This window comes from Oryx dammah, unplaced genomic scaffold (genome assembly GCF_014754425.2).
Source record: "Oryx dammah isolate SB20612 unplaced genomic scaffold, SCBI_Odam_1.1 HiC_scaffold_26, whole genome shotgun sequence".
NCBI classification, from domain to species: domain Eukaryota; kingdom Metazoa; phylum Chordata; class Mammalia; order Artiodactyla; family Bovidae; genus Oryx; species Oryx dammah.
Genome location: NW_024070210.1, coordinates 35,010,613 through 35,023,265, shown reverse-complemented (window position 1 = coordinate 35,023,265; position 12,653 = coordinate 35,010,613). Strand labels below are relative to the sequence as shown.

General features: G+C 39.7%; 1 protein-coding gene across 2 annotated transcripts in view; it reads left to right on the top strand.

The window, feature by feature from the left end:
* Positions 1 to 12,653, top strand: part of FBXO34 (F-box protein 34) — a 75,857-nt gene that overhangs the window by 59,380 nt on the left and 3,824 nt on the right. The window lies entirely within an intron of this gene.

The following is a 12,653-nucleotide window of genomic DNA, read 5'->3' as shown; positions in this document are numbered from 1 at the left end:
AGAATAATTCTGGCATTTTTCTTGGAATTCCTTTGTGTAAAGTGATCTGTACTTGAGCCAATGAGGAATTTGTTCAGCTTGGATCTGTATGTTCAGTTATCTTTGGGTCTTTGATTATTTCCTGGGCAAGAGAAGCGTTTCTATTAAAATGAACTTAAAGTGACTGTGGTCTGTGACAGTTGTAAATATACTGTACTTGTAATTAGGAACCTCTGTACAGACCATTTAGTGACTTGTAGACAAATCATTTGATTGTTTTACTAATTGTTATATAAATATATGTGTATATACACATACATGGCCTCATATAAGATATTATGAAGCACATTTTTAAAATGACCCAGCAGGAATTCCCAGGCAGTCGAGTGGTTAGGGCTTGGTACTTCCACTGCAGAGGGCACAGGTTTGATCCCTGGTCAGAGAGCTAAGATCCTCACGTGCCACGTGGCAAAGCGCCCCCCTCCCCCCCAAAAAAAATGACCTAGCACTTAGTATTTGTTATACTTAGTTGGTCAGCTTCCACATTTGTGAAATGGGAATAATAAATAATAATAGTAATTTTTTGTATCTCATAAAATTGTCCTGAAGATGAAATTAATACATATACATACATAATCAAACTCCACAGTGTACAGCTTAAGTATTCAGTAAATATCAATGGTTACATTATTCATAATATTAATAACATAATTTTTCCATTCTCCATGAGTGAATGTGGGGGGTGACTGTTGTTAGAAAAGAATTTGCAATAAGATATCTTTAAATAGCAAAACCTCATATGTATTTATTTAAATGTTTATATTTTTCTTTAAAGTTGTGAAAGTTAAGAGCATTTTTTGCAAGGCAGATTCAGGTATTAAGCTGCACATTTAGGTTACAGAATGAGGGACTGAAAGCCATATTCGTTTGAGAAATGAGTTGCTTGGTCTTGACCACTGTTGTCTTTCAGGTTTTTTTTGACTGCCTGTGTGTTTGTCTCCCTTTTCTTATCTTTTTTGTGCCTTCTGTTTTATTTCCTGTTCAGTTTTCAGTAAAGGGCGTGAAGAACTTCTGTTGGTTGGTGCCCTGGGTCTGAACCAGGAAGGAGAACTGCATCAAACAGCCTGGGGCTTATCTGGGACGGATTTAACAATAATCCCTGCAGAGCTCCCTAACCAGGGAACCTGTGAATTCCAGTTTTCTCCCTCTAAATCAGAGGGTGTGCAGTTCCAACTGTGTGTGCATAATGGACATTTCTGGATTCATCCATCCATCGTTTTCAGATGCTTCCATTTATTTATTTCTCCTTTTAAAAAACCAGTAATTCTGAGAAAATTTAGTTAGGTTAACAAATAGAGAGATGGTTGGATGGCATCACCGACTCAATGGACATGAGTTTGAGTAAGCTCCGGGAGTTAGTGATGGACAAGGGAAGCCTGGCGTGCTGCAGTCCACGGGGTCATAAACAGTGGATATGACTGAGTGACTGAACTGAACAAATACAGAAATAATAGAATGATAAACCCCACTTTGCTATTGCTCAGCTTCAATAATTTGTCATCTTATTGCCAATCTTGCTTGATCTGTATACTCCGAACCACTTCGCCACCTTTTTTTTTGATGTGGACCATTTTAAAAGTCCTTATTGAATTTGTTATAATACTGTTTGTGTGGGTTTTTTTTTTTAAGTCTTTATTGAATTTGTTATAATATTGCTTCTGTGTGTGTGTGTTTTTTTTTTTTTTTGGCTTCGCACCCTCTGCACTGGAGGTCAAAGTCTTAACCACCAGACCACCAGGGAATTCCTTCTCCCATGTTGTTTTGAAAACGTATCATTTAAGCTTAAAAGATTTCAGGATATCTAAGGGATGAGGACTTAAAATTACAAACATACATGCACACATATATATTAATTTTTTCTGTCTCCTGTATTTCCTCTGAGACTAGCGCTAAAGAATTGGCCAGAATAGAACTGATTTTTTTTAAAGTATCTTTTTTTCCCCATCAGGAGTACGTAATGTCTGGTTGTGTTTCAGTTTCGTGATGTTAGCAGCTACTGATAATCGTTGCCTAGATCCATTAATTCAGTAAAATTTGGAAAATGGTGATATCTATCATTCCTTCTGTTTATTTTGAATCACAACCTGTCAGGAAATAAAATTTTACTTAATGCATTTAATGAATTAAGTATTTTATTTTGAATTAATAGTCTCTTTCTCTGACTTTGTAGCAGTGATTAAAATATAGTACATGATTTGGTGTTGAGAAGTTCTATATGCTGTGTAGGGTAGCTGATTACTTCAGGATGACTTCAGACCCACCTAGTTCATCCACTTATGAAATTGTCTTAGATGGCTTACTGGTGGTTATTTCCTAGCAAGAAATAATTATTAGGGATATATATGCTTTGTAATTGGAGAAGGAAATGGCACCCCACTCCAGTACTCTTGCCTGGAAAATCCCATGGATGGAGGAGCCTAGTAGGCTGCAGTCCATGGGGTCGCAGAGTCAGACACGACTGAGCAACTTCACTTTCACTTTTCACTTTCATGCATTGGAGAAGGAAATGGCAACCCACTCCAGTGTTCTTGCCTGGAGAATCCCAGGGACGGGGGAGCCTGGTGGGCTGCCGTCTATGTGGTCGCACAGAGTCTGACACGACTGAAGCGACTTAGCAGCAGCAGCAGCACCATGCCTTGCCTACTTGTATATTATTAATTGCTGTTTTAAAGTCTTATTTGCTTATATAAGTCATTTCTTTTAATGAGCTTATGCAATTAATTAAAAATGATTTCTAGGCAAAAAGTATAATTGATTAAAAATCATTTCTGGGTCAAAAATATGTCTGCTTAGTGTAGTTAACTGTGGGATTACTTACTGAAGACCTTGGTTTCAAAATTGTGCATTTTTTGGGGGGTAAGATTGTAGAAGGGAGGTTTGGAATGTGATCTGATTTTGTTGAATTTTGTAGTTTACAGTAAGTCCTATTTCTTGACCTGCATTTTTACATTTGAGTATTATTCACTGGGTTGTGGGGCCCACATGATATCTTTGATGACCTTCCAGATGTTCCTATTAATATGTATTATATGAGTATTTTTGTTTGTTTATGGAAAGAATTAATTTGTTTAGAAAAACCCGGTCACGTCTTTCGTATTTCACTTAAAGCAAGAAGCTGAAACTGGTGAACTGGAGAGTGATTGCTCTAAGGTCTGAGCAGCTCACAAAGAAGTTCATGGAAGTATCTGTGGTGGGGTTAATAGGAGAGATTTTCTTCGGTGAGTCTAAAAGTGACCAGATAACTAATACATTAAATAACTAATACATTTCCTCTAATACATTCTTCCTGACTTTCTTCTTTATTTTCTTCACATCTTGTCAAGCTCAGTGCTCCTCAGGTGAGCTGAATTTGAATTCCCTTTCTAATCATAGCTGATAAGTGTGATTGAATTTATTCTTCATATATATCTGCAGTGGGAAAAAAAAAAAACCCTGATTTTTTTAATAGTATTCCAGATGGATCTTTAGTAAGTTAATTTTTAGGTAACTCTTTAGAAAATAATAGTATAATAAATCATTTTAACAAATAGCAGTTTTGTTTTCTGAGATACTTGCCACACATTCTTCTTGCCACTAATACCTTGTTGAATCCAACAGGCTATAGCCATCCAGTTGAGGTGCTTGTGCAGTAGGGACGGATGTTACATTCTCTCTCTGGTTTCCAGATTCAGGCTGTATAATGTAGAATACATCATTCATTCAAATCCAACGAACATTTTTTCAGTAAAATTCTAGGGCAATAGTGGTATACCAGGTAGACAAGGGTCTCTGTCCTTGGGGGCTTACATCTTAGTGAACTTATATCCACAGAGTTCCCTAGGTCGAATTCTGTATAAACTTATCCTTTGCCCAGTTGTGTGAACAGGTCCAAAGCTGCTTTTTGAGGAAGTTAAAAGAAAGTACCTTTGCATAGAGAGTAGCCAGGTTTAAAAATTTCACAGCTCAATGTTATTTTTGCTGGCTGACTTTGGTATATAGAAAATAATTATGCTTCTTTCACTAAACAAGACCTGCTAGTGATTTCTGCCTATCACTATTTTCTCTTTTTAAGGTTTTCTGCTGAATTGCAGTAGGTTTTCTTGGTTTGTGTGTGCTTAGTCGCTTCAGTCACATCCAACTCTTTGTGACCCTATGGACTGTAGTCCATCAGGCTTCTCTGTCCATGGGATTCTCCAGGCAAGAATACTGGGGTGGGCTCCCATGCCCTCCTCCGGGAGATCTTCTCAACCCAGGGATCAGAACAGTGGCTCCTGCATTGCAGGTGGATTCTTTACTGTTGAGCCACTGGGGTAAGAGTTTGTGCTGAATTGTTTTCTTAGTTTGCTGCCGCTGCTGCTAAGTCGCTTCAGTCGTGTCAGACTCTGTGCGACCCCATAGACGGCAGCCCACCAGGCTCCCCCGTCCCTGGGATTCTCCAGGCAAGAACACTGGAGTGGGTTGCCATTTCCTTCTCCAGTGCATGAAAGTGAAAAGTGAAAGTGAAGTTGCTCAGTCGTGTCCGACTCTTCGCGACCCCATGGACTGCAGCCCACCAGGCTCCTCCGTCCATAGGATTTTCCAGGCAAGAGTACTGGAGTTTCTTAGTGTAGATTTTCTATAATAATATATTTTTTTCTCTTCTCCCCTCTGCTCACCTTTAGTGTTGGCTAGTAGGATTAAAAGTTATTCTGATACTGTTTGGTTGATCATTAGCTACTTCCAGGCCTTTGGAAGGTAGCTAAATGTAAACATGATTACTTTGTGTACTCAAAGAAAAGTTTTATATGAGATGTGTTATACAACTACATAAAACCCAGTATGTGATTTTTGCTGTAACATAACAATTTGGTCTCCTCAGTGCCTAACGATTGGCTTTCTGTAGTGTAGATTTCTCACATTTCCCCCTGGAAAAATACTCATTTTTCCTTCAGTATTTAAACTGGCTGTGATAAGCTCCAATAACAGCCCCAAAGCAACTTTCTCTGTTTTCTGTTGATCATAAACTTCATTTCTTTACACATGGTAATTCTTAAACCTTGACCACCCAGTGAAGACTGCTACTGCAGTCTTGATTCAACAAATTATACAGGGATGTGGTAGAAGAATTACTAAACAGCTGGGCAGGACTGAGATTTAGGCTTCTTTCTTTGATAAACACTGTAGGTCAAGTAATCCCCTCCACCCAGGATTGCTGACAAGAATCTTACATTTGTCTTCATTGATAATGGAAGCAAACTATTTTGCTTGATGCTTTAGTATTTGTTATCCTGAATCTTTACCTTTTCCCTCCTTCCTGAGGGATAAACCATTTTTAAATTTAGTGGTTTAGTATATAGAAATAGATAACTAATAAGGACCTACTATATAACACAGGAACCTCTTCTTAATACTCTGTAATGACCAATATGGGAAAAGAACCTAAAAAAAGAGTAGATACATGTATATGTATAACTGGTATACTTTGCTGTACAGTAGAACTAAAGCAACATTGTAGATCAGCTGTACTTCAATAAAAATTAAAAATAAAATTTAGTTGTTTATAACAGTGTTAATGGGCCAGCTTGTGCCCAGTGGGCTGTTAGGTTGCTTGGCTCAAGATTGAGGCTCAAGGTGGAGAGGTATGAGTACCCTGGCAGTCAGGCACAATGTGGGTGCTGCATTTACACTTGAGAATTAGTTGCTGTTCTGATTTATTCAACTAATGGGTTTTTAAACTGTGTTCATGACTGGCCTTAGACTCTCTAACATTTATTCCCTAAAGAAGATGACATCCTTATGTCCAAGTTACATTTTAATCAAATAGGACACATGTTAAAGCTCTGAATATACTGCATATGCAAATGATGTAAAAAATTGCTATTGCTATAAATTCACATAAAATATGTATGGAAGAATGATTGGTTTCAAAGTTTTAAAAAAGCACCAGCACATTCAAAGAAGTAACAATTTTCTATGTAAAAAAATAGAAGTCTTCCTTTGTTTTCTGTAAGAAATATTGGAAATAGGAAAAATAAGTATAATATTAAAAGACAATAAAAGATTTTTCCATTAAATTATACACTAGTAACCATCCAGTCCTTCCAAAACAAGTTCAAAGTTCCCTTGAAATGACTCTAGACAGTATTACTTTTAAAAAAGGAGTGAACACTCTACTGAAAAAAAGCCAGTCCCAAATATTTTGGAGCTCAGTTTGAGAAATATGGTCTTTTCTGGCTTAGAGTTTGTTCTGTTTTGTTGTTAAGATACACTGAGAGTTGGATGCATTCTGTCAATGCTTAGAGGTTAGTGGGAGTCTTTTTTTATGTCTCTGCCTGTATTCACACACTCCTGATCTTGGCATTTTTGTCCGCTTTAATAGCCATAGAAGCAGTTGTACATACTTGTAGGTTAGTGTGGCTTCTTATGACACATCTGCTTAAATCATCACAGTTCTGAGTATAAGTTTTATGTGGCACTTAAGGAAAACTGATCCCAATTTGAAAGGTAGAAGCTCTTTGAATAGATGCTGTCAGACTATTTAATTGTGTGTCATAATTGAACCTAGGATTTTAATTTTGTATTTTTGTAGCAAAAAAATATATATAGATCCAAGAGACTTATCTAATTCTGATCTTAATTCTATTACTGTCTACCTGTAGGGCTTCAAAAGTCATTTTAGTACTTTGCTGAAGCTGCTAATCCTTTCTGTAATGGTCCAGTGAAGAAGGCCATCATAATAAGATGTTCTCTGGAAGCATTTACATTTCTAAAGAACAGTGATTTATTTACTGTCTACTTTTTTTCATCCTCTAAAGGAAAACATACTTTTTTATTCCTCTAGTCTTTTGTAAATAAAGAGTAGCTCCTATTATACTGATAAATGACTCCTCTTTGGAATGAGCATTCCTGAAACTGTAATAAAGTAGAAAGAAACAGGAAACGCCTTATCTTCCAACCTGTTTAGGTAGGCAAGGCCACAGACCAACAGCGACAAGTTAGAAAACAGGCCTTTGATGTCAGGTTCCTTTTAGCACTAAGCCTGTTAGCACTGAGAAAGCTCGTTCTTTTCCTCACTCTACTCCCATGTTGCCATTTGATTTCCTCATTGATCAAGTTCGCTTCTCTGTAGACCAGAGTTAGTGTGATTCTTTAGACTCTAACATTTGTAGGCATTCCTCCCCCTGTTCCCCTCCAAGCAAAGTTAAATTCTCTTCCATGGCTTCATTTTCAGATTGTACAGTGTGTTTGGGTTGGAGTTTTTTCCAGCTTTTTTGAGCTGAAATCAGAAATTGAATTGATAAAGAATACTGGAATTACTTGAAAGCAAGATTTTGACCTTTACTGGAGGTGGAAAGTTGTTAAAGTTTTAATTGATTCATTGTTATTTCTCACTTTATTCCTGGAAACGACTTAAGGTAACAGTTGTGTACAAAGATCATTTACAGCCAGACTTCATGAGAGAGTTGCACACATTCACTTTTCACCTGCCATTCACTCCATGAACTTCTGACTCTCCTCTGTTCATCTGCTGCCGTTCCTCACAGCAAAGCACCTGGGGATCTCCATCACTAACTGGACTCTTTTTTTTTCCTTGCTGCACAGCTTGGCTTGTTGGATCTTAGTCCCCTGACCAGGGATTGAACCCCAGCCCCCAGAAATGAGAATCCAGAGTCCTAGCCACTGGACAGCCAGGGAAGTCCCCTGGAAAGAATTCTGTATACGGCCTTGGGTAGGGTGTGTGATTGCTCTTTACTTTTATGTGCATTTTTTCTGATTATAATCGTAAGATATGCAGTATATACTTGTGAAAATTTTGGAAAAAGACATCATAATCTCTGTCCAGAAAACTTTATTCTCGTTGAATTTCTGTTGCAACTGTCTTGTTCCTTTCCTCTTGTTTCTCTTGGCCAGACCTGGATGCAGCATTTCTTAAAACTGAACTTACCTTTTCCTCTTCTCCATACTAACAGCTCACCTGCTTTTGCCGCTGTCTCACTAAAAGGTGCCACTCTTTATCAGGTTGCTGTAGCCATGAGGAGCCATCCTTGACTCCCTCTCTCAGCCTCCATTTATAATCAATCACTAAATAAAATCGTGCCTATTTTTCATTTCTAATCCATTTACTTCTGTCTCTCTACCTTCGCTGGGATGCTGATTATTTCTCACCTGCCTCAGTTTCCCCAAAAACACTGTCCAACTTTTGAACTCATAGGACTTTGTCTTCCTTCTTGGCTTTTCTGGCCTGTTTCTGTGCCCTCGAGACTAAACTTGGTGCTGATGGTCCCTCCCCTCCTCTCACACACTCCTTCCTTCTCCATCCTCTCCCTCCACTTTCTTCTCTCATGGACTGTCACAGCACATGTACTGTCCCTTATAACACATATCACACTCTATATTGTAATTGCCTATTTGATTTTACTGTCTCCTTAAACCCGGGTTCCATCCCTGGGTCAGGAAGATCCCCTGGAGAAGGAAATGGCAACCCACTCCGGTATTCTTGCCTGGAGACTCCCATGGGCAGAAGGGCCTGGCAGGCCCCAGTCTATGGGGTTGCAAGAGTTGGATATGACTTAGTGACTAAACCAACCAAGGGCAGTAACTGTGTCTTACTCATAATTACACCAGTAAAGTCCAGCCCAGAGTGTTTATTAATAAATTTTTGAGAATAAATGGATAGAAAGAAATGGGTGGCAGTTAGTATGAAAAAAGTTTGAAGCTGTTTCGTTAGTTTTATGGCTCTGCCTACCTTAAAATTTGTATCTTAGGTGATAATTTTGGCTTTAATCTACGTGGTCCTGTGTTAATGGTCTGTGAACAACCTTCCAAAGTTTGAATTATGAAAGGGCAAGGCAGGAGTGGGCTCCATGACCTTGCATCTCATTGATGCAAGGGGTTAGGCTTTGTACAGAGGATATATGGCAGCTAAAACTAGGGCAGTGGAAACAGTGCCAGACTTTATTTTTTGGGGCTCCAAAATCACTGCAGATGGTGACTGCAGCCATGAAATTAAAAGACACTCCTTGGAAGAAAAGTTATGACCAACCTAGATAGCATATTTAAAAGCAGAGACATTACTTTGCCAACAAAGGTCCATCTAGTCAAGGCTATGGTTTTTCCTGTGGTCATGTATGGTTGTGAGAGTTGGACTGTGAAGAAGGCTGAGCGCCGAAGAATTGATGCTTTTGAACTGTGGTGTTGGAGAAGACTCTTGAGAGTCCCTTGGACTGCAAGGAGATCAGCCCTGGGATTTCTTTGGAAGGAAAGATGCTAAAGCTGAAACTCCAGTACTTTGGCCACCTCATGCGAAGAGTTGACTCACTGGAAAAGACTCTGATGCTGGGAGGGATTGGGGGCAGGAGGAGAAGGGGATGACCGAGGATGAGATGGCTGGATGGCATCACGGACTCAATGGACGTGAGTCTGAGTGAACTCCGGGAGATGGTGATGGACAGGGAGGCCTGGCATGCTGCGATTCATGGGGTCACAGAGAGTCGGACACGACTGAGCGACTGAACTGAAAACTAGGACAGTTGTGTAAGGGACGAACAAGAAGAGGAAGCCATTTTTAGTGACTTGGTGATCGGATGGGAGGAGGAATTGAAGTGATTTCAACTTTTCTGGCATGGTTGACTAGGTACTTGGTGCTGTCATTAAGTAGTCATTTTGATTTTTGAGATTCTTTCTGACATCCAGGTGAGTATGTCTGTTAGGCGTGTTATAGCATATGAAGCTTGGGAGAGCATACCACTGGAGCGTCATGAGTCTGTGGTCATTAAAACTCTGAGGTCACTTAGCTTAAGAGTAATAATGGTCTAGAGAAAGAACTCTGAGGAATACATCAGTGTTTAAAGACTGGAGAAGAAAAGAGAGCTGGAAAAGCAGTGCAAAGAAACTGAGGAGTTGGAGTTGGACAGAAATTTGGCAATAAAATGGCCATTGACTTGTGTGTGTGTGTGTGTGTGTTAAAGAGAATAAAAAGTAAGAAGATGGGTCTGTCCTGAAGAGTAGATGCTTCATTGAGGACTGAATGGTGTTGGTCAGTTCCACCTCACGCCTGTCAGTAGCCCAGCCCCCCAGCCCAAACCAGAACCCCACTGACACTCTTAGATCTAACATATGACTGGCCTTTAAATTCTCTTTCAAATTAGAAAGGTTAAAAACAGATTCTTGGCCCAGTCCCAGAAATTCTGATTCAACGGGCACAGGGATCTTAATTTTTTTCAAGGACATTTCTGAACATCTAACAAACACTCATGTGTGGGTAGGTGCTATAACCCGCATTTTATTTAATTGCAAGGAATCAGGAGTTTATTGTGGTGAACTTTTCAAATACAGTTGTGTGAAGAGATCGACAACCATGGAAATCTGACTGGAGCTTTCTGCAGTGCCTATCTGTATTTAAGAGAGTGAGATGGGGTGGCGGGTGGGCAAAGTGCCACTGTCTGATGTAATCTCTCAGAGATGTAAAATTTTATTTTACAGATTTTTGCAGTAGATGCCCTCTATCATCCTTGTGCTTCAAAACTGATTTCAACCCAACCTCTCAATTTTTGCATGTTTCTCTGAGTCTTGCCAGCATTTTACTGTCTCAGGGCCTTCATGCCCAGCAAAGGAAGGGCAAGCGGTTAATACCTCAGCCGTCCTTCAACCAGTGGAGGACTCCAGCCTGTGCCTAAAGGTTCTACTTCCTTCGGGGGTCCCACAGAATTACCATTTACTCTCCAGCAGTCACCCTGGTTGCATCAAATGACCTTACTGGCTTTTTTCCTTCCCTGTTGGACCTTTCCTCACTCCTGTTTGGTGGGATCGTCTACTTTAATCCTACTAAAACCTTGTCTATTAGTAATGCGTTAGTTGAGCTGACTTTGCAGGTTCATATACACAAAAGCCTTCTGTAATCACATTAGTTTCTTCCAAATGTCGCTGTCTATCAATAATAGCACCTAAAATACTGTGTGGGGGAGGAAGGCGAAGAGAACACAGCGTGCAGTGCAGAATGGCGCACACATTGCTGGAGCTCAAATGTATTCACAGGCATTCTGCAGTGAGATCATCATGTGCAAATTAATTGGGTTTTTCAACACCTCAGTTTCTTACATTTTACATGGAAGGTATTGAAGAGACTGAAAAACCAGAAAATTGTTGACACAGAGGGCACTAGGAATAGAAGAGAGGCCTCTTATGTTCATTTATTTTACTCATATATATATATATATATATATATATATATCTTCTTCTTGAGGAATTCTGGGTAACTCCTTGTAAAACTGACTTATAGAATATAATGATTCTGTATTCTGTAAAATATAAAGCTGCCAAAAATGCTTCAGTGCACACAAGGAGGTAATCTCAACAGATGTAGGCTGTAATTGCCAAAGATCAGAAACAAATCAATCTCATCTATTTCAGGGGTGTCTTTACTTTGTGTGCCTTAAAAGTAAGGTTTCTCTTTACCTAGCGGGAAGATATTCATATCCATATTTCTTCTTTTAGCTGACACTGGACTCTAGGAATTAAATTTGAAATGAAAGGTAAATCTGTTCTGGATAATCACTTTCATTCTTGATGGATAAAACTGCTATCTGAAAGCAGTCACTATGAAGGCTGCCACAGTGCAGGCCCTGGGTAACTGTTATGGAGTGAATGAGAAAGGGATGTGACCGACTGCCCCATGTGTATGTCTCAGACTGTATCCTGTTATGGAGTGAATGAGAAAGGGATGTGACCGACTGCCCCACGTGTATGTCTTAGACTGTATCCCTAGGAACAAGAGTGGGTTGAGAGCCCATATGCTTAGCCCTGTGAAAGCCCTTGCCTCACTCCCTTCAATCTGTGACTGCAGGTGATCATTTTGGGCTGTAGGTTTATTTTATGGGAGACCAGGCATCCTGACAAGACTTGTTTTTCTCAATCCAAGGTGTTCTGTATAGCAGTGGGATATCTTGACATACAAACTAACAAAAATCATTAAATAATCTAGTATCTCAGTTTAGCTCAGTCGTGTCTAACTCTTTGCGACCCCATGGACTGCAGCACGCCAGGCTTCCCTGTCCATCACCAACTCCCGGAGCTTACACAAACTCATGTCCATTGAGTCAGTGATGCCATCCAACCATCTCATCCTCTGTCGTCCCCTTCTCCTCCTGCCTTCAATCTTTCCCAGCATCACGGTCTTTTCAAATGAGTCAGTCCTTTGCATCAGGTGGCCAAAGTATTGGAGTTTCAGCTTCAGCATCAGTCCTTCCAATGAATATTCAGGACTGATTTCCTTGAGGATGGAGTGGTTGGATCTCCTTGCAGTTGAAGGGACTCTCAAGAGTCGTCTTCTCCAACACCACAGTTCAAAAGCATCAATTCTTTGGCACTCAGCTTTCTTTAGAGTCCAATTCTCACATCGATACATGACTACTGGAAAAACCATAGCTTTGACTAGGCTAGTATCGCAAACCCTCAGTTAACATTTCAACTCGGACCCGGAGAGGAAGTGACTTACCCAAGGTAAAATTACCCTGTCTAGCTAATTAGTGATATGACAAGGACTAGAACATGTATCTCTGAATGTAGTTATCTTTGTAATTTATAAAATGGTTCCCATCTCCACCCCTGCCCAGGGAACAGAACAGGAACTTTTTTCCTGAACCAGTCAATTAATGAAA